Below are 27,606 nucleotides of genomic sequence, written 5' to 3'. Positions count from 1 at the left end.
TAAACACTGGCACTTTCGTGACACACACTCCAACACCAAGGAGAGCAAGGGAAAGAAATGTCGATAGTGACTGTCAGTGTCTAGGGATATAGTTTACAATGACAGTGGATTCTATTCCACTTTCTGGACTTTAGGATAATGTTCACCACTGCCCCACTGGGGCCAACTATGGGAGTGACGTTGGCCGTGCTGCACAAAGAGTATGTAAACTTTTTTATTCTTTCCCAACGTCAAATTTAATCCCCAAAGGCAAGCACTCATTTCACTCACTTTCCTAAGACTCGGTGTTAAAATTCCAGTATGTTTTTCTGCTATAAGATTTGAAACTTTTATTGGTCCTGGAGGTACTAGAAAAGGTACAGAAGAACCCTTGCTTGCAGTACCAGCTTCAAAGACTTTGAGCTAAAAGCAGGAAACTCGAAAGCATCAAATGTAAAGGCAATTTTGATTGAGACAAATCTTTTGCACTTGCATTCAGATGCGAATTCAGATGGCAAGATGAACATTAATTACATAGAGAAAGATCTACTTAGAGGTGAGATAACTCTGCCTATTTTCAGAGAGAACGGCTGGCGTGTGTTGCAGACAGATTGTGCAACTACAGTGGCCTCTTTGAAGACGCAAATCTGACTGTGCCACTCTCCTGTTTAAAACCTTGCACTGGTTCTCTTTGACATTAATGCATATTCATCAGAATCCTTTTGGTAGTAAGACACAAAAAACAACTTAAAAGGGTTTAAGTAAAAAGTATGTTTACTGGCTTATGTGGCTGAAAATTCCAAGGTATGGGACAGGTTCTAGATGGATCCAGGGGTTCAAATAATACCGCCAGGAATTTATCTACTTCAGGGCGGGGTCTGGAGGGAGGCATGCTGGGTGTCTAGGGTGCAGGTTTTGAGGCAACTGAGTTGTGTAAGTGCTGACCCCACTCTTAAAGGGCCCTGAGAGCCAGAGCCTGCTTGCAGGGCTTTGTCTCTGTATATTTGCGCCTTAGGCATGTTGCTGACCTTACCTGTCAAGGCCCTGGGCCATCTCCATCTCTCAGCTCTTGTTTTCACCTTAACTTCTCTCTCAGGTGAGTTCTTCCCTTGCAGTGGCCATAAGGTCCAGACATGATTCTATCATTTTAGTAAACTTTTCCCTTTCCACCTATGCCTCCCTCAAAATCCTTTCCTTGTAATGTCAAGAAAGAACAATTCCAGAATTTGGCTGTGATTAACTTGGGTGTGGCAGAATCATTTAATACTATGTGGTCCCCCAATTATTTCCTTTTCCTCCTGGGCATACAGTTAACCTATATTTTGCATCTCGGTTGGGTCATGCATAGTGATCTCCACATGACCTCCCTCTCCACTCATTGACTGGCTGGTACAGAGGATTCAGCACGTAGTTCCAGGGGCCCAGGGGATTCTGAGGTCCCAGGTTGTGACACAGCCATTGTTGAAAGGAGCCTGGATTCCTGAGTCACCATTTGGAGGAAGCCATCCTGAAGAGCCACTTGATCAGGAACATATGCATTGGGTTTTTTGTGAGAGAGAAACCGAACACTGAGATTTGCGGATGTTTGGTACAAAAGTTAGTGATTCTTGTCCTGTTAAATCCATCGGGTATGTGCTTGTTCCTGAACACATTACTGTTGCCAGAAAGGATGGGGTATTCTGACTGGCTAAGTCTGGGTCATGCATCCATCTTTGGGGCCCTGAGTTAGGTAGAGCCCTGCCCCAAACCACACAGATGCAGAGCGAGGAAGGAACATTTCCCTGGAGGACAATCAAGATGCTATTACCAGAATAGGGAGGGGGGTGTTGGACAGACAAACAAACAAACCAGCAGTCCACTACAGACCTGCACAAAACCTTTAGGCTTCCCCTTGCAATGTTATGCTGTAAGAATGCCCAAAGTGGTGAGTCATTAATTATGTCATCATAAACCATGGAATCCTCAAAGCAGGGATGGGCCTCATCATCACTTCATCCCCAACACTGAGCACAGTTCTTCCAACTGGTGGAAATGTTCAGATGAATGAAGAAAGGAATATAGTCCACTTATCCAATTGTGGACTAAACTCACTTTTCCAGAGGATATTCATGAGATGTTGAAATCTACTTTTTCACTCATATCATTAAGTAAGAAATTTAGCAATCAAAAATGATCAGTAGCATGAATATTTCTGAAACCACTTATCTATTTTACAAATCTTACTGTGTTCGTGAATCCAAAGGATAACTTTTGAATATAAGGTACTTATGCTTTATTTCAGAATAGAGGTATTATGATAACTTAGTTATATCAAGAACTTACGTGCCTTATTCTTGTGTGCATGTGTGTGTCAAGGGAAAAACAGGCTAAAAAGCAAATTTTAAGTGAAAACTACTTTGTGGAAGTAGGGTTTATTCTTCGCTTTATTTTTCCTTCCTTTTCCCATTGTTTGGGGCTCTTTAGAAGACGAGTATCCAACATATGGCTGATATGAGGATGAAACTGTAAGCAATGTCTCAGATTTTATTGTGATCTTTCTCTCTTAAATAAAGATAATGTCCTCATTGTCTGATTGAGACAGAAACTCCCCTCCTCCCTATTTAAAAAAAAAAAAAACCAGCCTTGACCAGGAGGTTTCTGAAGTCTCCATTGATAACACACAATGGCCTGTTCTTACAGGAATGTTTCATGGCCCTTAAGCGAGTCACTGTTGGCTAATATGATGAAAGAGTGAAAAATGGAAAAAGAGAACCTGAGGGCTCATCGGCTAAACCCAGTCCTGGCAGGGGACTGGGGGTATAAGCAGGAATCCATAAAAGCAGGCTAGGATAAGAGATGCCAAGTTTTATCTTAATGATGAGAAAAAGACAAACCTTCCAAGTAAATGTTTTCCAGCATCTTTTAGCTCAGGGGAGGGGGGAAGAGAAGGAAAAGAAAGGGTCACGAATGAGCACTGCCATGAGCCACAGCCAGTGCTCTGGGTGGCTTTGCCCCCTCTCTCGTGGGCTCTCCGATGCCAGTCTTGACTGTCCTGAGCCACAACTGAGACCACTTTCCCATTGTATAGAGGTGAAGGACCCTATGTAGATGTATTATGCTGAGGTGTGTTAGCTGCATCCAGGCCTGGAAAAATAAGATTGCCACTTTCTATCAGCTTGACCTGAGGCTCATGTGCTGTGAATGCCCCCACCCTAATCCCTGGAACTTGTTGTATTACAAGGCTCTCCAGAGTTTTTATTTATGTATTTGTTTATCTATTTATTTGTTTGTTTATGTAAGAGGAGATGTATTTTAAAAATTGATTAGGGAAGATGAGAAATCCTACAATCTGCCATCTGCATGCTGAAGAAACAGGAAATCCAGTGGTATAGGTCAGTCAGAATCTGAAGGCCTGAGAACCTGGAACCCCAATGTCCAAGGGCAGAGGACGGCTGCCCCAGCTCAAGAAGAGAGAATTTGCCCCTTCTCTGCCTTCCTGTTCTATATGAGCTCACAGTGGATTGGAGGCTGCCCGCCCACGTTGGGGAGCGTGATCTTCTTTACTCATTGTACTGATTCCAATGTAATCTCTTCTAGAAACAACCTCACGGACACATCCACAAATCATTTTTTTTTAATCAGCTTTCTGGGTTTCCCTTAGCACAATCAAGTTGACCCGTAAAATTAAGCATGATACCTGTGAATATGTTACCTCGTATGGCATAAGGGACTCTGCAGGTGTGCTTAAGGGTTCACATTTTCAGATGGGAGTTTATTCTGGCTTATCCAGATGAGCCCAATTTAATCATATGAGAATATTTCCTAGCTGTGGTCAGAGAGAGAGATGCGACAACAGAAGATGGATCAGAGAGATGCCACATTGCTGACTTTGAAGATGGAGTGAGGGACCACAAGCCGAGGACTGTGGACAGCCTCTAGAAGCTGGAAAAGGCAAGCCAGTGAGTTCTGCTCCCTGCCCCCCACCCCGGCCAGAGCTCTCGGAAAAGAAAGTAGCCTGCCAAAACCTTGATGTTACCCTGTTGAGATAATGTCAGAATTCTGCCCCACATAGCTGTAAGATAGTAGATCTGTGTTGTCACTAAACTTGTGGTCATTTGTTACGGCAGCTATAGAAAACTAACGTATCCACTAACAGATCTTGAAAAGAAATAGTGGTCAGAGGCCAAAAAAAGACTTCATAGTCTGCTTGACAGTGGAAAGTGAGAAATAAACATTAAATTGAGTGTTCTATGCTTCTGCCTTCTAGTCTCATTCTGTTCAGTTATACAAATATGCAACAAGAGGAGAGAGATTGGAAGGAACAAGCTTGAGTATTTAGTTACTGACTTGGAGCAGAAGAAGATGATGAAGGTCAGCATGAGAGGAGCTGTCTCTGACCACTTAGGACAAACTCAAGTCTGGAGAGCCCATAGTTGTGAACATTATATCTTGAAATCAAAGCTGGGAGGAGGAATCAAAGTTGGATTACTGTTTGCAAGCTCCAGGATCATAAATTTATTAAGATGATCAAATAAGATGATGTATGTGAAATCTCTTTGAAAGCTACACAATACAAGGTGCAGTAGGCTGGATGGTAGCCCCCAAAAAGCTAGGTCCACATCCTAATTATTGGAAATTGTGAATGGGACCTTATTTGTAAAAAGTTTTTTTGCCGATGTGAGGAAGTTAAGGATCGTGGTAAGGGAAGGTTGTCTGTGATTATCCAGGTGGGCCCTAAACGCAATCACGTGTCCTCATAAGACAAACACACAGAGAATGAGACATCCAAAGAAGGGGATGAAGGCTATGTGACCACAGAGGCAGAGACTGAAGTGATGCAGCCACAAGCCAAGGAATGCCAGCAACCTCCAGAAGCTAGAAGTCAAGGAATAAAAGCTCTCCCTGAGCTCTGGAGGAAGTGTAGTCTTGCTAACATCTTAATTTCAGTCTTCTGGCCTCCAGAACTGTAAGAGAATACATTTCTATTGTTTTAAGCCACCCAGTTTATGGTAATTTGGTATGCCTCTAAGAAGCTAAAACATGTAAGCTTATGGACTAAGCTATAAAACGAAAGTATTGGTAGAAATTACAGCATACACATTTATGAGTCCTATTAAGTTGTCCAGAGACATTCCCATCTCACAGAATGATTATCAGCATGGGAGCCCCAATCCAATTAATTTTAAATTCATGATTAGGTGGTGAGATCCTTGAGGATTCTTATCTCCTGGTGCCCATCCCCCATAGAACGGGGTGCCAAATAGACACCCACCAAATATTCTCTGATTTGTATCATGTAAGAGGAAGTAATTCATCCAGTGAGGAACTCCTTGGGAATGCAGAAAAGTTGAACTACCAAGACCAGAAGAAGTGACCCTGTGCGATCCCAGCCCACCCTTTCTCTTGGAAGATACTGAATTCTAAGGAAAGACCTAAACCAGATCCAGGAACTCCAGGGTCATCTGAGAAGCACAGTGAGCCCTCTGCAAATGTTTCCCTGTAGCTCCTTACAAGAGGAGTTTCTGGTTGGATGCCAAAGCCAAACTAGCCAGATGAACCCACAGAAACAGATGGGATCAAGTTTCCAAGGTGATGGGATCTGAAGCCACCCTGCCTCAGGGCTGTGCCCACCAGGTCATATTCTCATTGGCCTCCACCCAAACTTGAGTCATACTGCACCGTGAATTTGAGATGACTTCTGGTCCTCATAGTGCCACCTCATTTCTTTCTAGAAACCTCTAGAAAGTTTCTAGTGGTTCCTTGAACGTTTCTAGAAATAGTTATTTTGTATGGAAACACCCAGTGTTCTTTTCTGGCTAGCTCTGGCTCATGCCCTTCCCCTGTCACAACACATCCCTTCCAATCAGCATGATGACTATCTGCCCTTGCGGCTGAGAGGCCAAAACAAATATGATTATCAGGCTATCTTCAGAGTGCTGACAGCACCCTTGGTGTGGGATGAGCAGGCAGCCCGAGCCACTGTGCCAAGTTCAGTTCCCAGGGGACTGTGCAGAAACTGCAAAAGGAGAGAGGAAGGTATATGCATTTGAATGAGAAACATACTTCCATCAGCACCGGGTTTCCCCCACCCCAATTCAGCAATACAAGAAGCTGCTAAAGAAGCCTGCGTTTTTCTTCCTTCTTCTTTCTTTCTTTCTTTCTTTCTTTCTTTCTTTCTTTCTTTCTTTCTTTCTTTCTTTCTTTCTTTCTTTCTTTCTTTCTTTCTTTCTCTCTCTCTCCCTTCCTTCCTTCTTTCCTTCCTTCCTTCCTTCCTTTCTCTCTCTCTCTCTTTCTCTCTCTCTCTCTCTCCCTTCCTTCCTTTCTTTCTTTCTTTCTTTCTTTCTTTCTTTCTTTCATTAGAGTATAGTCGCTTTACCCTTCTGTGTCAGTTTCTGCTGTACAACAAAGTGAATCAGCCATGCATATACATATATCCCCTCTTTTTTGGATTTCCTTCCCATTTAGGTCACCACAGAGCACCAAGTAGAGTTCCCTGTGCTATACAGTAGGTTCTCATTAGTTATCTATTTAAGGCTGCATTTTTCATTACTAGTTTGGTAATTGTTCATTTATCACTGTAGAGTCCCATTCCACCCAAATATGCACAGGCGTCAAACTCCCAAATCTCTCGTCTCTCTCATGGGTGAAATTAATCATTTATCCAAATGAGATTTTCTGTGCCGTGTGGCATGGCCACTTCTCTCTGTCTTTAACATTACCACTCACCCTAGTTTATGGTCAGGAACCTAATGTCTCACTCAAGAAGAAGACTCTGTTTTCCTCCCTTCTCAACTGAAGCCCAGGACAGCTATGTTGTCTCCACACAGTAGCATCATTCATTCTCAATGCTGAGACTCATATGTGGTGGCACTGTGGTCCCTGAATGGCGTAAGGTGGGTGTACTGTTGGCCGTCTCTGCACAGTGTCAGATGACATCAGTGTACCTAGCTCACAAAGTTCAGCAGACCATGGAGAAAGACATGAGCATGCAAGATGAACTCTTCTCTAGGATAAAAGCATGGTTCAAGCATCACTCAGAAATGACTCCTGACAAGATATATAATCTCACTTTATCTTTCAAACAGAGCTGTGGTGAGGATGGAATAATAAGATGATGTGTAAAAGCACATAGAAACTTATTCTTCAGTGAAAGTCAGTGTGACCACTGTTATAAGTACTTGTCTTTATTTTACTGGTCTCTTTTTATTTTTCTGAAAAACGTGGACAAAATGCCTATATAATGTAATATGACACAACTAATCTGGGAAGCATTTGCTAATCCTCCTCTTTCAGCCAAATGGTTCTCCCAGATGGACGTGGAACCAAGATGCAGATCCAATATTGACTGTGCCAAATGAAGAAATGGAAATAGATTTGAAAGGTGGGAACTTGGAATGGAAAAATTTTCCCTTTCCTCACCTTCCAACCTGGGTTCTGCTCAGAAGTGTTAGAGAGCTCTGAAATTCCACTGTGGGAGAGAAGGATTTCAAATGGAAAATTTTATTTTAAATGCCAAGAGCTTCTTGTCTCTAGGATAACGTTCTCTTTTTTCTTTCGTGCATTCTCTGACTTCTTCCTTTCCTTTGCTGAACTATTTTCCAACCAGCTCACTAATATTTATCTATTGTAATGAACACATTTTTGTTTGGAGTTTCTACAGCTTTCTGTGGGCATGTAAAATAAGGTTAAATCTTGTACTTTGTAAAATTTTATCCATACATTCCACAAGAAGAATTTAAAGGGTGGTGGGAGGGAGAGGGAAGGCTGGCCATGGTTCAGGTTCTGGTTCTGGTCAGCACTAATGCTTCAGGCCATTCTCCTCTTCTGGGGTTTCAGGCTTTAGTAAGGAAGATGTCATCCTTGGACATTTCTTTTTCAATTTTTCAACTGGGTTTGGTTTTGTTTCTTGCATTCAGCATTTACTGTAAGTTGTCACAGTTGTGCTAAACACTTCACATTGGAGCTGTTGAAGTTGTAGCTACTTTGTGTAGATCAGCAGTCCCCAACCTTTTTGGCACCAGGGACCAGTTTCGTGGAACACAATTTTTCCACGGATGGGGGCGGAGGGTGGGGGGAGTATGGTTCAGACGGTAATGCGAGTGATGGTTCAGGTGATAATGCAAACGATGGGGAGCCATGGGGAGCGGCAGATGAAGCTTCGCTCACTCGCTTGCCACTCACCTCCTGCTGTGTGGACTGGTACTGGTCGGCGGCCTGGGGGTTGGGGACCCCTGGTATAGATGATTTACGGATGTGTTTTATGTGATAATTAATGCAGTTGAATATTACATATGCATCTGATTTCAGATTAGCTGGCCTCACACAAAAGGGCATTGCTGGGTTAATATGGGAGAAATAATAGGAAATCTTTAGTTTTAAAGTTAGCACTGGTGTCCAACTAATAAGATTGATACACTGAAAAGAATATCCATGCCATGCTAATCCCTGGATCCCTGGGACAGTATCTTCTTCCTCTCTTGGGCTCTGATACCTGACAGTTTGTAACTTCCCATGGGGAATTACCTGGATGCAATGGTAATCTTCAAATAGATTACCAGGCAGCTGTTCTGGTGATCACATAAGGAAAAGGTTGACAGACCAAATTAACATCCTTGAATCATAAAATTTTTAAAGTCAATTTAAAATATATAGCCAGAAGCCAGAGATGGGGTAAGAATTTAACATACTTTTGGTAAGGGTGGAACGACCACATTCCCAGAATCTTCTGTTATGCAATGTTTTTACATCCGGTCTCTCTCTTCCTCTTTGCTGCATCAGCCTTCCCATGACAGCCAAGTTATGAAGACCAGAGTTAAGGGTTCAGTGAGGGGGCCCAATGAATGGAAGGGGCCTAGAGCCAACAATATTCGGTTGACCTATTGGAGAGATGCAAGCTATAGCTTGTCGGTTAGCTTGATAAACATCTTTGGATTTTATCTATCTTTCTTGGGGACAGGAATGTGGGACCATGACAAATGTCACTAATGGGTGGCTGATGCAAGACCTCATGAATATTGAGTGCCTGTGTGCCTCATGGATATTTAATACATTGTAAATATTCAAAGCCTCATATATCTCATGAATATTTGGTGTCTGTTAGTCCTTTCTTCCTTTCTATCTTTATTTACTATACATACGCTCTTCTCATTTTGTCTACATATAACGTGTCTCCCAGGTTACCACCTAATCTGTATTTAACACATCTTATGAATTCCGTATATTCCTCATAAGTTGCTAGCTCATACATCCATCCCACTTATTTTCTGTAGCAAAAACAAATGTTCTCAAATAACACAGCAAACACAAATTACAGCAACATTCACAATTGGTCTGGTGGTGTAGTAAGAAATAATAGAATTAGTAGACATTCAACAAAAATTTTCTCTATTGCTGGGAGATATTTCTTTGGACAAACACCTTCCTAATGCCCACAGCAACAGTGGAATCCCAGAAATCTCTGAAAACAGTTCTCTCATTTCAATTAACAGCATCATGATTTTCCCAGTGGCTCAAGTTCCAAATCCAGGCACTCTATTGATTTTTCTCTTGCCCTCACTCCATTATATTCCAACCATCAATAAATCCTGTTGATTCTGCCTCCTATATGTATTCTTAACCCATCCACTTCTCTCCATCTTTAATATTACCACTCCTAATTTAGGTCACCAATTTCTCTTGCCTTCAAGGCAGTAGCCTCCCAACCGTCATCCTTGTTGCCACTCCTTTCTTTTTGCAGCCCATTTTCCATACAGCAAGCAGAGTGGTCTTTTAAATATGTAAATTGGTGTGAGTGGCTTCCAATTGCTTCTAGATTGGTGTCAACCCATATATGGTCAGTGGAAGTGGAAACAACCCAAATATCCATAAACAGACAAAAAGATAAGAAAAATGGAGTATATCCATGCAGTGGAATATTATTTGGCCATAAAAAGGAAAGAAGCTCTGACATATGCTACAACATGGATAAATCTTGAAGACTTTATGCTAAGTGAAAGAAGCCAGTCACAAAAGACCACATATTATATGATTCCATTTATATAAAATGTCCAGAATAGGCAAATCTATAGGTGCAGAAAGTACATTAGTGATTACATAGAGCTGGGGAGGGGTGGATGATGTGGGGAGAAGAGGGAAGTAGTAGTTGAAGAATGCAAGGTTTCCCTTTGTGTTCATGAAAATGTTCTAAAATTGACTGTGGTTTGCACATATTTGTCAATATACTAAGAATGAATTCTGCACTATAATTGGGTAACTTGTATGGTATGAGAATTATATATCAATAAAGTTTTTTTTTAAGTATGGTAAGTGGGCAGGCAACATTTGAATCATCTGGGAGCTTGGAGAAATGCAAACTCTCAGTCCCCACCTCAGATGCACTAAAGAATCTCTTGTTATGGATCCCAGCAATCTGTGTTTTAACAAGCACTCCAGGTGAATTTTATGCACAAAAGTTCAAGAAACACAGAAATAAGTTAAAATTACAATTCCATATCAGGCTTACTAGACCCTACACAACTATTTTATCTCTCCAACACCAGCTCCCATCCCAGCCACACTACCTCTCCTTCTGTGTCATCAACAGACCTAATGGCTTCTCCTCTTAGGGCCTTTGAACTCTCAATTCCCTCTACCTGGAGGAACTCCCCTGAGATCTTAATACTACTGGATTCTTTTTGCCATTCAGTTTTTAGTCTACGTGTTACTTCCCCAAAGAAGACTTCCTAGACCATTGTAGCTAAAATGTCCTGCCATTCATCTGGTCACATCTCCTTGTTATATTTGCTTCCCAATACTTATAACTATTACTATTTTCTACTTTATTTATTTGTGGGCTGTCTGCCTGCCTTCCTGGAATATAAGCAAGCCCATCTACCTAGTAGGCACTCAACTACCGTTGAATTGATGAGGAAACACACTGAACCCAGGTGACCTGGAATATATACCTTACGACTCACTCACCATGACCCACGACTAGTTTCCGAGCCCTCTGTGTCTTGCCAAGAGATTGTGTTGGAAACTGTTCCACCAAAATTAGCCACATTTTCTGGTAACACAAAAGGCCACCCTAATGACTGATGTTGCAAGCTATGTTAAGGATGGCAGAGAGAGACAAGAGAAGTGGTTGAGGAAACTATTCTTCTTCCCCAGACTAAAAGTTCCTCAAGAATGGCCCCAGTGCCTGCTACAAATTAGATGCCCCGAAACATATTTGCCTAACTCTTGAACTAAGTACTTAGGAAGTAAAAATATTTCATTCTTGCTTTGTAATAAACCCCTAAGAGGTGCTTCCTAGACTCCTCCAACCCTTTGGAGAGTCACCTAAACACCCTGTTCCCTGTCCCCTTCTTCATCCTCTCTGTTAAATAAGATATTTGTGTTTTAAATGAAAGCCATTGTTGATCTATCACTCGTGGAAAAGAATCAGTGTGCATGCATTCCTCATGTAATAAGAAATAAATCCCTTAAGCCTATAATTTGCTCCTACTGGTGTAGAATTTTGAAGTCCAAGAATGCATCTGCCATCGAGGAGGTTAATTTTGGGTCTGCTGGCTCTGCAGTTATGTATGTGGCCATTGTTCATGACAGAGGAACGGTCTAGAGGAGATCAGTGCTCTGTTCTCATAATGAACCTTATGTTTCTAAACACAGGTGCGTTTGGATTGTAGACATCTGTGTCATTAAATGGGAGGGTGGGGGGAGAAAGAGCACAAAAGCAACTCAGATATGGGTCCCTTGGAAATGCAAGATGGTATTACTGCAGTAGCTCTTATCAACATCATTGTTGTTTCTTTGATGATGTATCATGGTACAGAGATAGTGGTGAGGAATCCAGTCTCTCACCACCATGTTTTCACTATGCCGCCTTTCACCAAGAGATGGAGGGGACTCTTGCTAGAATTCACCCTATTGTCATCCTATTGAAAGGAGTTGTCAGAAGGCCCCTATTCCATCCTGCAATCATTTCAATCTGCTTTTTACTCCAACTTTGTGTTTCATCTTTGCTATTTGATGCATAAAAATGAAAGAGCTCCTGGGAAATACTTGTTCCCAATGGCTCTGATAAGACAGATATCCTGGGAAACTACCAAAAAGGTGCAGGGCAAAGAAAGGAGGGCTATCCAATGACTCATGGTCATTCTCTTGCCCACCTCACACTCATTAATTCAGCATATATGTGTTCTGCATCTCAGTTTCAGGATTCCTGCAAGTCAGACATTTACAGGTATTCAGGACAACCCAACTCTTATGACAGCAAATATTCTTAGCCATTTTACAGACACTTACGCACTGGGAATTTTTGTAATTAGTCATATGACACGCTATCATTTGCACTTGTCTCATCTTGATGAATATTTTAAAACATTATGACAAAAGGCTAGTACTCCAATACCAGCAAACGAAGTCAGTTTTAAAAAGGAATCTTAGATGGCCTCATGTGACTAAAACAATCTCCTGGCTTTTTACGAAGTGTAAAACTCTGAATATAATGTCTCGGTAAGTTGTAAATATTGTGGTAGTGTTTCACTAACTGCCTCAAACCTTGAGCTGGAGCTGCCACTAATATTCATCTGATCTAACAAACGAGAGTTACAGAGAAGTCAGGTGATGTGTCAAGCACACAGCTAGGCAGCTGTTAAGCCAGCGTGAGAATCCAATCTCCTGACTTAAAGTCGTTCTTGCTATTAAACCAGGTGGATCCGTCTGGGTGCAGTTGGGGAAGCAGAGCCACCATGAGTGATATGAATTAAGGGTCAGGCCCCTCCCACCAGGTGGCAGCTGGTCAAGGAGTCTTTAAGAGGATATTGCTCTGTGTCTCAGTTGGTCCTCAAAGGGCTGCAGGTCAGCAGGGCTTGAAGTTGGAAAAGTAAAGCTGGGTGTCAAGTGCAGAAGACCAAGGGCAAACTGGAATCCATGAGGACAAACTCCAGCCTGCAGCCCTCTCCCCACCTCCAACATCAGCAATGTGGGTAACTTGCAGGAAGAAGCTGGCAGCCTTCATCGCCAAACCACATGTGCACCTGGCCCAGGCCACAGAGTCGGGGTGGAGGAGATGGGCAGGAGCTGAGGCATCTGAGGCCCAGCTGCGGCCTCTTGACACCGTGGGGGGCAAGCAGATCCGCATACACATGTGGAGCTGCCCTTGGCCCCCTGCAGTGACCTGTGGGTGTAATGGCCCTCCCTTCACTGCCACCTTCCAAATCACGCAGAAATGTACATTGTGGCCAACTCTATCTAACCCAGAACCAGCTTAACTAAGTAAAAAGCCCCCACACAACGTTATAACCTGTCAGTGTATTCTCAGCTGCCTTTGATTTTTCTTTATGACACCAAATACAGAATAATTCAAATATACAAGAGAATATGCATATAGAAACCTTCCATGGTTTCCTTTATGGAATGAGTGATTTTCTGCTGCCTTGAGTACTCAGTCACTTTGGTTCATTTTCTTGCCATGTGCTTATGGAGATGAATTAAAACTGGCCTATTTGTATATTACTTATATATGAAAATTCGGATCTATTGATTATACCCACAGCAATAACAAGTCCTCTAATATGATGTATATCATGTAAATGAGGGTCAGACCAACTTCAGGATCCATTTGGCATTATTATCTGTGCAACTATGTGCTTATGTATCTATGTAGGTAGGTTTGTATTTGTCCTACCTATCTATCTATCTATCTATCCATCTATCTAACCAGGTAGTACTATAGAGACTTAAGAACAGTTTTGATGAGCACACAGACAGATATTCTAAAAATTGAGAGCTGAGAGACTGAAATATTGGTGTTGTAACTTCTGAGTAATTGTTTCAGCTACTGAACACTGGCACTAATCCAAAAGTCAAAAGAATTGACAGTTATGTAAGCTGTTTCTTCCTTTGGCTTCTTGAGATGACTGAGATAGTTATAGATAGGAAACGCAGACACAGTTAAAAAAATCTAACCACACATGATTTATGAGAATTTCTCATGCTCTGAGACTCTCAGCTTCTGCTTCTCTAAGTACCTCTTAGATTCTTTAGCCTTGTAGCTTGTTTTCCTTCTCAGAGCCAAGCCCAGCAATGCTCCTTTCCTTTGCTTGTGCTTTTGAGGGGGAAAAAAACAAAGTTAAGACTGTAGGAAAATAAATCAACAAATAAATACAGCTTTGTAAAGACATTGAGATAATAAACTGAGATTATAAATCAACTTTCCAGACTTCAACAGCAACCCAGGGAAAAAGGTGAAACAAGTGGTTTCCAAACACTTGATAAAACATAGAGGGTGTTTGGAGGTAGAAAGAGCTCTGGTTTTGGATCTAGAAGAACTGGATCCAAGCCATTTATCCATTTTGTGTCCTATTTAGTATTATTTAACTTATTAACATTTATGTTTCCTCTTCTGCAAAATAGCTGTCATCTTATTTGCTTTCTCGAGAAGTTCCAGGGTTGAAAGAGATAACTTCTATGTCCACCTCGTACCTTACTTCACCTTCACCTGCATTGACTCCATGCATCTCATATGACACATATAAATGGCATTACAATGCATGGGGTCACATTATTTTTAAATGTTAGAGAATTAGGTCTTAGTAGATAAGTGGAAATGGTAAAAGAACTTATTTCTTAGTCTGACAACCACTGTTAATCTTGCTTAATTGAAACAACTGAAGCAACGGAGTTTTCCTATGTCAGGAAAAAATCGTGAAAGATTTTGAAAGAGCAAAAATAAATCACTGGGTATTCTATCTAGGTAAACCTTCTGGGTTATCTATGTCTTTTATTGTTTTGGAGCTATGTTAGCATTTAATTCATGGCCCACAGCATTATAACTCATGCCTGAATGAAGCTTTCTAACTCATGCATTTTATTAAGTAGGTGACTATGCAAATACTAAATCAGCAAATAATGAGAACTAGTATGGTGTCTAGTGGATGCACAATTGATTTATCTCCCCATTTTTCCACCAAGAAGCCACTTTTGCAACTATGATGCAGATTTATTTTGACCATTCCTGACCACTGATGAATTATTAAAAGATGAACTGGAGCACATTAAAATTTACAAGAGTTTATATGAGCAAACAGTGCTTCCAAACAAAAGTTGTTAGAGGCACTTATCAGCAGGAGCTACGGGAAAGACTTTTATGGAGAAGACTCGGAAGCAAAGCAAGGAAAATCATTGGATTGGCTATAGCTTAAGTTGTTGCCTTATTTGGGAAAGCCCAAATAAAGGCTATTTGTGATTGGATTTCTTAAGTTTCAATTTCTTAACTTTGAGGATTTCTAGGAATTGACTCTGGCTTAGGGTCCAGTTTGTTTACGTAGGTTGCTGAGGCAGTAGAGACACCTTAGTCTAATGGCCTTGTGTTTCATTACTTTAACAATGCCACTTGTCCACCTTTTAGAATTTTTGTTTTTTAACATCTTTATTGGAGTATAATTGCTTTATAATGGTGTGTTAATTTCTGCTTTATAACAAAATGAATCAGCTATACATATACCTATATCCCCAATATCTCCTCCCTTTTGCGTCTCCCTCCCTCCCTCCCACCCTATCCTACCCCTCCATCTGGACACAAAGCACCAAGCTGATCTCCCTGTGCTATGCGGCTTTTTCCCACTAGCTATCTATTTCAAATTTGGTAGTGTATATATGTCCATGCCACTCTCTCACTTCGTCCCAGCTTAACCTTCCCACTCCCATGTCCTCAAGCCCATTCTCTACATCTGTGTCTCTATTCCTGTCCTGCCCCTAGGTTCATCAGAACCAATTTTTTTTAATTCCATATATATGTGTTAATTTACAGTATTTGTTTTTCTCTTTCTGACTTACTTCACTCTGTATGACAGACTCTAGGTCCATCCACCTCACTACAAATAGTTCAATTTCGTTTTGTTTTATGGCTAAGTAATATTACACTGTATATATGCGCCACATCTTCTTATCCATTCATCTGTCGATAGACACTTAGGTTGCTTCCATGTCCTGGCAATTGTAAATAGAGCTGCAATGAACATTGTGGTACATGTCTCTTTTAGAACTATGGTTTTCTCAGGGTATATGCCCAGTAGTGGGATTGCTGGGTCATATGGTAGTTCTAATTTTAGTTTTTTAGGGAACCTCCATACTGTTCTCCATAGTGGCTGTATCAATTTACATTCCCACTAACAGTGCAAGAGGGTTCCCTTTTCTCCACACCCTCTCCAGCATTTATTTTTTATAGGTTTTTATGATGGCCATTCTGACCACTGTGAGGTGATACCTCAATGTAGTTTTGATTTGCATTTCTCTAATGATTAGTGACGTTGAGCGTCCTTTCATGTGTTTCTTGGCATCTGTACATCTTCTTTGGAGAAATGTCTATTTAGGTCTTCTGCCCATTTTTGGATTGGGTTGTTTGTTTTTTGATGTTGAGCTGCATGAGCTGCTTGTAAATTTTGGAGATTAATCCTTTGTCAGTTGCTTCATTTGAAAATATTTTCTCCCATTCTGAGGGTTGTCTTTTCATCTTGTTTATGTTTTCCTTTGTTGTGCAAAAGCTTTTAAGTTTCATTAGGTCCCATTTGTTTATTTTTGTTTTTATCTCCATTTCTCTAGGAGGTGGGTCAAAAAAGATCTTTATGTGATTTATGTCATAGAGTGTTTTTCCTGTGTTTTCCTCTAAGAGTTTTATACTGTCTGGCCTTACATTTAGGTCTTTAATCTATTTTGAGTGTATTTTTGTATATGGTGTTAGGAAGTGTTCTAATTTCATTCTTTTACATGTAGCTGTCCAGTTTTCCCAGCACCACTTATTGAAGAGGCTGTCTTTTCTCCATTGTATATTCTTGCCTCCTTTATCAAAAATAAGGTGACCGTATGTGTGTGGGTTTATCTATGGGCTTTCTATCCTGTTCCATTGATATATATTTGTGTTTTTGTGCCAGTACCATACTGTCTTGATTACTGTAGCTTTGTAGTATAGTCTGAAGTCAGGGAGCCTGATTCCTCCAGCTCCGTTTTTCTTTCTCAAGATTGCTTTGGCTATTTGGGGGTCTTTTTGTTTCCATACAAATTGTGAAATGTTTTGTTTTAGTTCTGTGAAAATTGCCATTGGTAGTTTTATAGGGATTGTATTGAATCTGTAGATTGCTCTGGGTAGTATAGTCATTTCCACCATGTTGATTCTTCCAATCCAAGAATATGGTATATCTCTCCATCTGTTTGTATCATCTTTAATTTCTTTCATTAGTGTCTTATAGTTTTCTGCATATAGGTCTTTTTCTCCTTAGGTAGGTTTATTCCTAAGTATTTTATTCTTTTTGTTGCATGGTAAATGGGAGTGTTTCCTTAATTTCTCTTTCAGATTTTCATCATTAGTGTATAGGAATGCAAGAGATTTCTGGGCATTAATTTTGTATCCTGCTACTTTACCAAATTCATTGATTAGCTCTAGTAGTTTTCTGGTAGCATCTTTAGGATTCTCTATGTATAGTATCATGTCATCTGCAAACAGTGACAGCTTTACTTCTTCTTTTCCCATTTGGATTCCTTTTATTTCTTTTTCTTCTCTGATTGCTACGGCTAAAACTTCCAAAACTACATGGAATAATAGTGGTGAGAGAGGACAACTTTGTATTGTTCATGAGCTTAGAGGAAATGGTTTCAGTTTTTCACCATTTAGAATGATGCTGGCTGTGGGTTTGTTATATATGGCCTTTATTATGTTGAGGTAAGTTCCCTCTATGCCCACTTTCTGGAGAGTTTTTATCATAAATGGGTGTTGAATTTTGTCAAAAGCTTTTTCTTCATCTATTGAGATGATCATATGTTTTTTCTCCTTCAGTTTGTTAATATGGTTTATCACATTGATTGATTTGCATATATTGAAGAACCTTGCATTCCTCGGATAAACTCCACTTGATCATGGTGTATTATCCTTTTAATGCACTGTTGGATTCTGTTTGCTTGTATTTTGTTGAGGATTTTTGCATGTATGTTCATCAGGGATATTGGCCTGTCGTTTTCTTTCTTTGTGACATCCTTGTCTGGTTTTGGTATCAGGGTGATTGTGGCCTCGTAGAATGAGTTTGGGAGTGTTTCTCCCTCTGCTATATTTTGGAAGAGCTTGAGAAGGATAGGTGTTATCTCTTCTCTAAATGTGTGATAGAATTCGCCTGTGAAGCCATCTGGTCCCAGGCTTTTGTTTGTTGGAAGATTTTTAATCACAGTTTGAATTTCAGTGCTTGAGATTGGTATCTTTATATTTTCTATTCCTTCCTGGTTTAGTCTCAGAAGGTTGTGCTTTTCTAAGAATTTGTCCATTCCTTCCAGGTTGTCCATTTTATTGGCATATAGTTGCTTATAGTAATCTCTCATGACCATTTGTATTTCTGCAGTGTCAGTTGTTACTTCTGTTTCATTTCTAATTCTATTGATTTGTGTCTTCTCCCTTTTTTTCTTGATGAGTCTGGCTAATGGTTTATCAATTTTGTTTATCTTCTCAAAGAACAAGCTTTTAGTTTTATTGATCTTTGTTATTGTTTCCTTCATTTCTTTTTTACTTATTTCTGATCTGATCTTTATGATTTCTTTGCTTCTGCTAACTTTGGGGTTTTTTTGTTCTTCTTTCTCTAATTGCTTTAGGTGTAAATTTAGGTTGTTTATTTGAGATGTTTATTGTTTCTTGAGGTAGGATTCTATTGTCACCTTTTCCTTTAATCTGGTTGTACCATCTTACCTGTTCCCTCCTTAATTAATAGTTACATAAAAATTTTAGCCATGCATTCTTTTTAATTTTATATGAGTCAGGATTTTATGTTTAAAATTTTTTATTCTTTAACATTTGAAAAATAGTTCAGACTGAATTATCATCTTCAACTAGGGAAGTTTTATGCAATTCTATGAGCCCACCTTTTCAGAGAACACTTCAGAACATCACTTTCAATGAGTCATAATTCCTCTTCGGGAGTCTTCTATCTGCCATTCTATGGATTCACGATGTAAGAAAGTGATTTTACAGTGTAAAGCCCTCTGCAGATGAGTATCTTGTTTAATCATTACAGCCTGCTAGGAGTTGTCGTTTTCTGTATTTAAGGCTGAGGAACTTCATATTCAGGGTGCTTCTGAGACATGCTCAAGATCACACAAGCAGAAAAGCTTAGTTTGACTGTTGTCAAGGGTTAAGAGGCAGGAGTTTAACACGTGTCAGATTCAGTGCTCTTCATGTAAATGATCCAGAACTCAAGCCCAAATACCACAGGGACTAAAAGCCTCTCCCACTTTTCTGCACTTAAGAAGAATAATGTCTATTCCTGAACCTTGTTTTGCAGATCATTGAATTGGGTGTATTAGTTTGGGGAGATGGTGATGAAAGGCATCTACCTGTACTTGCTTGATTTACAATGGAAAGGGTAGAAAGTTACTAGATGACTAGAAAATGATGGATTCTTACTCAGAGCTAGTAAAAGGGGTGGAGAAGAGAACCTGAGAAACCTGGGTTGAGTGTTGATGCTTGATTGGGAGTGGTGAGAAGGGAGAAGGGGGCACATGGGCAATTTCCCTGTTGTGATGAATAGGGCTTTGAGAAGACAGGAGAGAGGTTTCATATTCTACTGAGTTTGAGAGACTACAGTAAAGCTCTAAATTACATTTAGGGGGATGTCGGACTTTTTTTTTAAGTACAGCATCTTGCTAACTGGCTGAAGGTGTCTAGTTTTGTCTGAGTGAGGAGTATTACTTTGCTACAACTGGAGTATCTCTGTAAAGAGAGATGAGGCAACTCTGGCCCAGGATTCAAACTTCGATTAAGTGATAGCAAGATGTTGGCCACTGGCTCCAAACTGTCTTCAAGCATCATTTGATCAGCTAATTATTACTATTATTTACTACTTTTTTGTCAAGCAACCTAGAATAAGATCACCAGGAAATAAATGAGAAGAAAGAAAACTTTATTGGCTTCTATAGCAGAAGGGTTGTTCAGGCAGTTAGTAGAGATTTTATATGTTACAAGCACTTAGGTTAGTCTTAGAGAAAAAGAAACAAGACAACAAGCACTTAATATGTGGAACAAAACTTACTCTCTATTATTAGTTCTTAAAAAGCCTAAGGTAAAGTAAGTCTGGGAAAGTACTTTCTTAAGGTTTCTGGCAATGAAAAAGGCTGCTTTAGTCATACAGAAGGCAAAAAAATCTTAACTTTTCATCCTTTGAAATACATATGTGTCCTTCTCGCTTCCTAATTTCTACAGCGGAGTCTACTTCTCATCTTTGTGACATGACAGATACATGGTAGATCAATCAGAAAAGTCAGGTATTATGGAGACTCACTAAAAAGTGATACATGCTTTGCATAATTTAACTCAAAACATATACATTTACATTTATTTGCCAACATTTGATATAGGAACCAAGGATTATTCTTTGAGCTGGGGACATTTGATTGGAATTCTACATTGTCTTCTGTACATGAGCCATAGCAATAATATGTATTTTATCCTTTCCAGTTTTAATTTCTTTTTAAAGGGAGCAAAATCTTAAAACCAATGACATGATCAACACACAGAATCTCTCTAGATTTTTAAGATTTTTCTCCTTTAAGCTTTATAGTTCTCCTATAACTATTCAAAGAATGTAACTTAATTTTCATTAAGAAAATTCTCTTGCTAAATTCATCTTTCACTTATTTGGTAATATCTAATTAAATTAGACAGTTAAAATAATAAGGACAACTGACATACACAGGTTTGGGAACAAATTCAAGTGGCTTATGCATCTACCTCATATGGTAAAGGAATCAGGAATCATTCACAGGTTACCTCAGTAGCACCCAACACAGCAAATATTTAGCATGCTGTGGGCAGCAGTTAATACACTTAGAAAAGGAATTGTAAACAGATCGATCACGGTGAGTTAGGTTGGCCTGGAAGGGCCAGATATGAGTTCACCTCCAGGGTAGAATGAACCTTGCTGGTACCTGCAGATCAGAAAGCTAAGTGTGTTCACAGATAGGACCTGGGTTTCCAGAATTTCCCTCCCTTCCCACCCTGCCAAAACTACCTTGGAGTGCCTGTGAGCAAGTGGGGAGCACTGAGGGCTGAAAGGAGCAGCAGGAAGAACATTCCAGCTGGCCACGTGGCTTGGGAGAGTCACTCACACCTTGGCTACTGCAGCAGCTCTCTCATCTGTGGAAAGTGAAGTTTGAACCAAAGTAAAACCACGTGGATCAATTTCCTCTCAAAGGTCAACCATTTCCTTGTTTATTTGTTTGAGTGGTTGTTTGTTTTAGTTTGCTTGTAGGATACGAAAAATTAAAGCATTGTTTATATACAGCAGCAATAACAGTGTTGAAATTAAGCGGATGTCTTATAATTCACTTCCTCAACTCTGTAGTGGAAACCATTGCCCAGGACCTCTGACCAGAGCTTTTATCAATTGCTTTTGGACACTGTAGCAATAGGGTCATGGGCTGGCAATCTCCGGCAAAGGGGACACCAAGAGAGAGCGGGCAGCAACTGCCCAGCTCTCGGCATTGCCCCTGACCCCACTGCTGGGCCTGCAGATGGAGAAGAAAGCCTGAAGCTGGAGACCCCTGCCTTCCCTCTTTCGCTCTGAGCTCATGTGTGAGCGCCCTTGAGTCTAAGGAGACCTCTTCCCAAGGCTGGGTGCCAGGGGCTTCCCTGGCAGAGGGAACTGAAACCTGGCAAGTCCTTAAGCCCTCTTCCCTGGGCAGAGGCAGCGAGGAGGGGTGGGCTGGCAGTCCATTTCTATTGTGCCTGCCTCTGGGGGAGTCCCTGGAGCTGGAGAGACTCTCAGATCAAACCTGCTGTGCTGCGGGAAAGGTGAATGGCCCCAGCCACTCTGTGTCCAGGCTGGAGGAATCCACTGTGATCAAAGGAAGAGGCTTCTGTTATTCCTGGAAGTAAAAGCACAACACAGGGCAAAGCCTGTGTAGACTTTGGTCCTCTCAATGTATGTCATTTGGGGTAATTCATCTGAATAACCATAATTAGCATGGATAATTGACTTATGGGCCGAGAAGATATTTGTTTGTCTCATATGCATATCTTTTCTCCTTCAAGTTTTTTTGGAAATATGAGTATAGAATACTCAGAGGGAAGACCAGGCTCTTCCTCCTCCACAGCCTGGCCCCTCATCGCCCTTCCTGTCTCTCTCCTTCTCTCTCTTCCCTTAATCAGCCATTGCGTGAATTGAAGTAGATTTTGAGTCTTTATTCAATTTTTTGGAAAAGATATTTATGCTCCCTGTTTTTAATTTTAAAATCAGTTGAGGGCTTCCCTGGTGGCACAGTGGTTGAGAGTCCACCTGCTGATGCAGGGGACACGGGTTCGTGCCCCCATCCGGGAGGATCCCACATGCCGCAGAGTGGCTGGGCCCGTGAGCCATGGCCGCTGAGCCTGCGCGTCCGGAAGCCTGTGCTCCGCGACGGGAGAGACCACAACAGTGAGAGGCCCACGTACTACAAAAAAAAGAAATCAGTTGAGCATGACGTTTCAGATATCTTTCTCTTACCAAACAAAACAGAAGAGAATGGAATTGTGTCTTTTCTAGTCCCACGTGATTATGATTTTCTTTTAAAGCAGGTCAGTTGCTCTTAACAGACAACTTTCCCAATTCCTGTTAAAAAAAGAAAAAAAGAAAAGAGTGTTCCAAACATTACAGTCTAAAGTAGCGCAAAAAAATAGATAATGGTGCAAAGCTACATATGTAACTTTAAATTTTCTAGTAGCCATATTTTAAAAAGGAAAAACAGGTAAAATTAATTTAGTGATATATTTATTTAACCCAATATAATCAAAATATTATTATTTTAACATGTAATAAATGTTGAAATTTAGTAATGAGATATTTTGCCTTTTTGGCAGAATTACGTCTTTGAAATGCAAGGTGTGTTTTGCACCTACAGTACATCTCAGTTTGGGCTGGACGTGCTTCAGGTACTCAGTAACCACAGGTGAGTAGTAGCTACTATATGGAGCATCATTGGTCTACAGATTCTTTTTTATATTCTGAGGCCTAAGTTTTGTGTGATTTCCATTTGTCGTTGTATCTTCAAGCAGAGAAAGCATTTAGAATCCAAGTTTTCTGTCAGATTGGAAGCTGTTGTAGCGGTTCCCACGAGGTATAAAATTTGGTCAAGCAGAAGATATTTCTAGTTATGCCACTTATTTCTTCCCCAACAGAATGTCCATTTTTGTATAGAGTGAGCAGAGCATCAAAGCAAAACTACTTGATTTCACTAATTTCAACTTTAAGTCTCTGAAAAAAATCAAAATTTTCCAATGAGAATTATCACCACTCATTACCCAATACTGAAAAAATTGTATATTGTCTTTTGCAATGTTTCTGAATGTGCACAGCACTTCGATAATTTTATAGCTACCTTGCAAATTGATGCAAGCCCAGCTATTAGGTAGAACTTTACAGGTGAAGAAAACTACATGCCAAGTTAGTTCCTGACATGTGGATGCTGAAGACAACACCATCCATGGCTTTCCTCACCTTCAGTGTGACTAGGGAGGAGATGTCCTCTCTGAATTTCCCAGGTAACTGATAGAATTTCTACTCTCGCTCACAAAATCCAGTACCTGAAAGTACCCATCTCATTATTTTTATTACAACATTATAACATCTTATCTCTATGTCAGGATTTGGGCAAGTTAAAAAAAAAACAAAACAAAACAACTGTGATCCATTACATTGCCTATCCCACCAATGTTTGAGCAACTCAGGGCAGAAAACATTCCTGATTCTTCACTGTGTCTGACTGAACCCAAGCAGCAATGTCTGGTGCATCGTTGGTGCTCAGTCCTTTCTCATTGAAGGCAGGAAACTCTGCCCTGTTCATTTACCTTTTTCTCCTAATCGTACACTTTCTTCAAGACCCGAGACCATACTGGTATTTCACACTGATTTTCATTCTTTCAACAAACGTTCATTGAGTGCCTGCTTGAAGCTAGGCACTGTGCCGGGGAGAGTGGTGAAAAACACAGACGTGCTCCTTAAATTCAAGAGGAAGAGGGAAGATTGTGGAAAAAATAAGTGTAATGGGCACTGTGGTTTTGAAATACCTTCCAGTGGGTTTTCCTTCTGGGTATTCTGCTTTGTTTTGTTTATGTGTTTTCCTCCCCTGCAACATATTCCTCCATTCAGTTTTAGGAAGGAGATCCAGGTACTGCTTGGGACAAACAAAGTAAAGGGTAGGGAGGAAGGAGAGGTCCCCAGGAGATAAAGAAGAGAAGCAGATGCTCTCTGCTCTTCTCTCTGGGTGGGGCCAGTGTGGAGGGAGTGCTGAGTTGAGAGAGAAGGAAGAAGGTGCAGAGGGAGGGAAGGAGAGAGAGGGAGAGGCCTTACCCTTCTCTGCTTCCCGTAGGGCCTAGCAGCTGCTTTCAAGTCTCCTCAGTGCTATTTGGAAGGAAGCTCTGAGTCTCAGGATTTAAATTTCACTAAGTTTTACTATATATATGACTAAAGAGTGACCAGCTCTCTCTGAGCTATCGAGCTTCCCACTACCCTGTAGATGGTGGTCCAACAAAGAAAAATGGCCAGTAGTAACCGGAAACTTTAAAACAGATCCGTATTTGTACAGTCCTGGGTTGGGCCTCCTAGTCAAACCCATGAAGGCAAGGGATGAAATTCCCAGCCAAATGATCCTCGTGTGGCTATAATTCTTTCAGAAATGACTACTTCTTTTTCGAATACATTGTTGGTGGTTCAACTCAGAATATTCCAGATGCAAGACAATAATCAGTTATTATAAGAAAACACACACATAGCATCTGTTCAACAGCTATTTCGTGAGGGGGTGAATTTATAAGTGGGCCATAAAAGAAGAGAAAATGCCATTTTTTTAAGTTTAGTTGTTTCAATAAGTTCTCAATAACTATTGTAATGCATTACCTAAAACTTCAAATGCAGAAAAGCCAGTAATTTGTGTTTTTATACTTAGCCATTTAAGAATTTCTCTAACTTTCTATCTTAGAAAGGCCTATGCTTGGATGTCCATCTTCTTAAAAGCATTTTCCAGACATCTGTGCATATTTTTAGAAGCTTTATATCTTCCAAGGAATACATGGGAGGATATGGGTTTTGGAATCAGACACACCTGGGCTCAAGTCACAGCTCTGTTATGGTGAAGCTGTGACCTTGATCGAATAACCCAGCCTCCTAGAGTCTTGGTAGTCTCAGCTGTGAAAGAAACAAAGAAAGAAGAAAGGAACAGAAAGAAAGGAAGGAGGACAGGAGGAAAGAAGAAAGAAAGAAAGGAGAGGGAGAAAGAGAGAGAAACTGGAAGAGATAGAGGTGGGAGGGAGGGAGGAAATATCCTTCTTTTAGGGTTGGTGTTGGGGAGGCATGGGTTAGAGACAACATCAGAATATCTGGTGTAGTTCTTGGCACAAAGTGGATATTTAGAAATTGGTAATTATTGTTATCATCAGTGATCACTGGTTGATTGTCATCCCTGAAATAACCACAACCTTTTCTGAAAAGATACAATTGCTTTTTGTCTCTGGTCATACCCCTGGTTACCTTCTCTGTTGCACTTCCTGTGAGGGTGGTCTGAATGACATTGGCAATTGGTAAGTTAGTCTCTGCCTCTAAGGGGTAGATGTCCTCCTGGCTCCTTCATCATGTGCCTCAAATGTTTTTGAGCAATGGTTCAGTGACTCTCCTTTGTCCTCTGCAAGAAACCCACCTTCCCAGAGATGGCCCTGGAAGGAGGGGGGAGTGGGAGAGCATGCAAGTCACAACCTCACAAGGTACTGTGAGGATTAAAAATAATCCTTGAAAAACACGGCTCCATGGTCTTCATAAATAGCATCAATGAATAGTATTAAATATATTAGTGTGTTGCCCATCCAGTGGGCTGTGGGCCACTGCAGTTGGTAACACCAAGAACGGCCATGGGGAGTGATGAGGACTGTTGCAGATCCTGAAACAGGCAATGAAAACCCAGAACAGGGTGAGAACATGAGAGATACTCAGAAGAGCAGGGCTGACCAGGACAAGGGAGAGGAAGAAGAATCCACACATGTGCCAGACAGGTGCAAAGCTGGTTCTCTTAGCTCCCTGGCCCTCTCATGAAAAGAAGCTCTCATTTTGATCTCCTTGCCCCACAGAATCATTTTCTTGTTTACATGTTTATGCTGAAGATAAACTCTAGTAAAATGGTGACAGCTATCATTGCAAACTCTGCATCAGCTTGTACTCAGCCAATCCACGTAACTCAGGTCCTTGTGAAGATGATGCAGAACTGCATCAGGCATTGTTGGACAGGGGAACCCTGGGTGGAACGGCCATTACCTGATGGTATGTGTTGACATTTCAGTGCCCAGAATATATGTGTTTTACTCTGGGTCCCTCCAGAAGATGATGCTGAGATAAAAATTCAAGTGCAGTTTGTTTGGGAGGTGAAAACAAGATACACTAGGAAGGGAGCAGGGGACTGACACAAGGAAGGGAAGCACAGAGAGTATGCTGTTAAATCAGCTTCTGCTGGGTGTCTCTGGATCTTAATCCTGCTGGGGAAACTCTAGGAGCCCATGTAGAACCACCACCTGAGGGACAGGGGAGCTGGGGTATTTATATACCAACTGCAGGTAGTCAACAGTTGATGGCTGTTCCCAGGGAACTTTAATTCCTTAGGACTATTGATCATACTGGTCATCATATTTCTAATTTTTATTTTAAGTGAAATGAAAATTGGGTACAAGCACAAGGGAAGAAAGAAGAAAGAGAGTGACAGTTAGGCAGTGATTAAAACAAGATGTCAGAACTCCCGAAGGTCACCTTTACTCCTTATAAAGGACATGCACACGCCTTTCTCTCTGTGTCATGCCCCACTCTGCACTGTCAGGGCCTGAGGCACACACTGCAAAAGTTCCCAGAGCTCCTCAGAGTTGGCATTTTTTCATCCTAGGAAACCAGCTTCCATAATAGAAGAAATCCTCTGAAAGATTTTGACATCGCATAAACATTTCTTTTTAATTTTATGAATTGAAATCTAAACTACAGTGCCTTAGGTAAGTAAAGAATACATACCAACAAAGTACTTAACACACTGCTCCTTTCTTATTATGTGAAACTGAGTAGAGATCTTACCTGTAGAAATCAAGCACCTAACGTTCAAATTCTGTCCCAGAAATGCATTCTGTTCCCCTGGCTGCTACATCACATGCTCTGACCCCCACGTGACTCAGTTTCCCCAAATGCATGTCATTCAGTTCTCTCAGATCATCCTCTCTCGGGTTCCCACCCTTGAAAGCTGTTGGACACTTTAGGAGCCATGCCTTTGGCTACTATCCAGGGAACAATCATTTCCTAAAGCGGGTTTGTGACCCCATAGAGTTCATGGGAGCCTCCCAAAATAGGTTCCTTTTTTCCCAGGTCCAGCTTTTGCTGGGAGACCTGAAATACATAAAACATTAAAGTCAGTTTCCCCTTTGAAAAGAGAAAATGAGTGATTTATTGAAATTACAGGCATTGTCTTGCTCCCTGCAGGAACAGGAAAAAAAATTCTCTCTGGCTACATTGAACTATGTGTCCTGGGGCTTTGGCTTCCCATTAACTGTGAAATAAAGAAAAATTCTGAGCTCACATAGGGATCCTTTCTTCTGTGATTTGTACTACCTGTCTCTTGTGTGGAGAAATTCAATACAACCAT

The 27,606-nt window shown here is 40.8% G+C and overlaps 1 long non-coding RNA gene across 2 annotated transcripts; it reads left to right on the top strand.

Annotated features, from left to right (window-relative positions):
• Positions 1-27,536, top strand: LOC141278863 (uncharacterized). Of its 2 annotated transcripts, XR_012332258.1 has the most exons (5): positions 2,007-2,126; positions 3,785-3,917; positions 22,808-22,896; positions 26,863-26,965; positions 27,444-27,536. It is a non-coding gene; the product is annotated as an uncharacterized lncRNA (long non-coding RNA). The 2 variants fall into 2 exon arrangements; XR_012332257.1 differs by lacking the exons at positions 2,007-2,126; positions 3,785-3,917 and adding an exon at positions 1-200.
• Positions 27,537-27,606: the final 70 nt, after the last annotated feature.

The sequence above is a fragment of the Tursiops truncatus genome, chromosome 6 (assembly GCF_011762595.2).
Source record: "Tursiops truncatus isolate mTurTru1 chromosome 6, mTurTru1.mat.Y, whole genome shotgun sequence".
NCBI lineage: Eukaryota > Metazoa > Chordata > Mammalia > Artiodactyla > Delphinidae > Tursiops > Tursiops truncatus.
The sequence above is the reverse complement of the archived record's forward strand: the minus strand, read 5'-3'. Positions and strand labels throughout refer to the sequence as shown.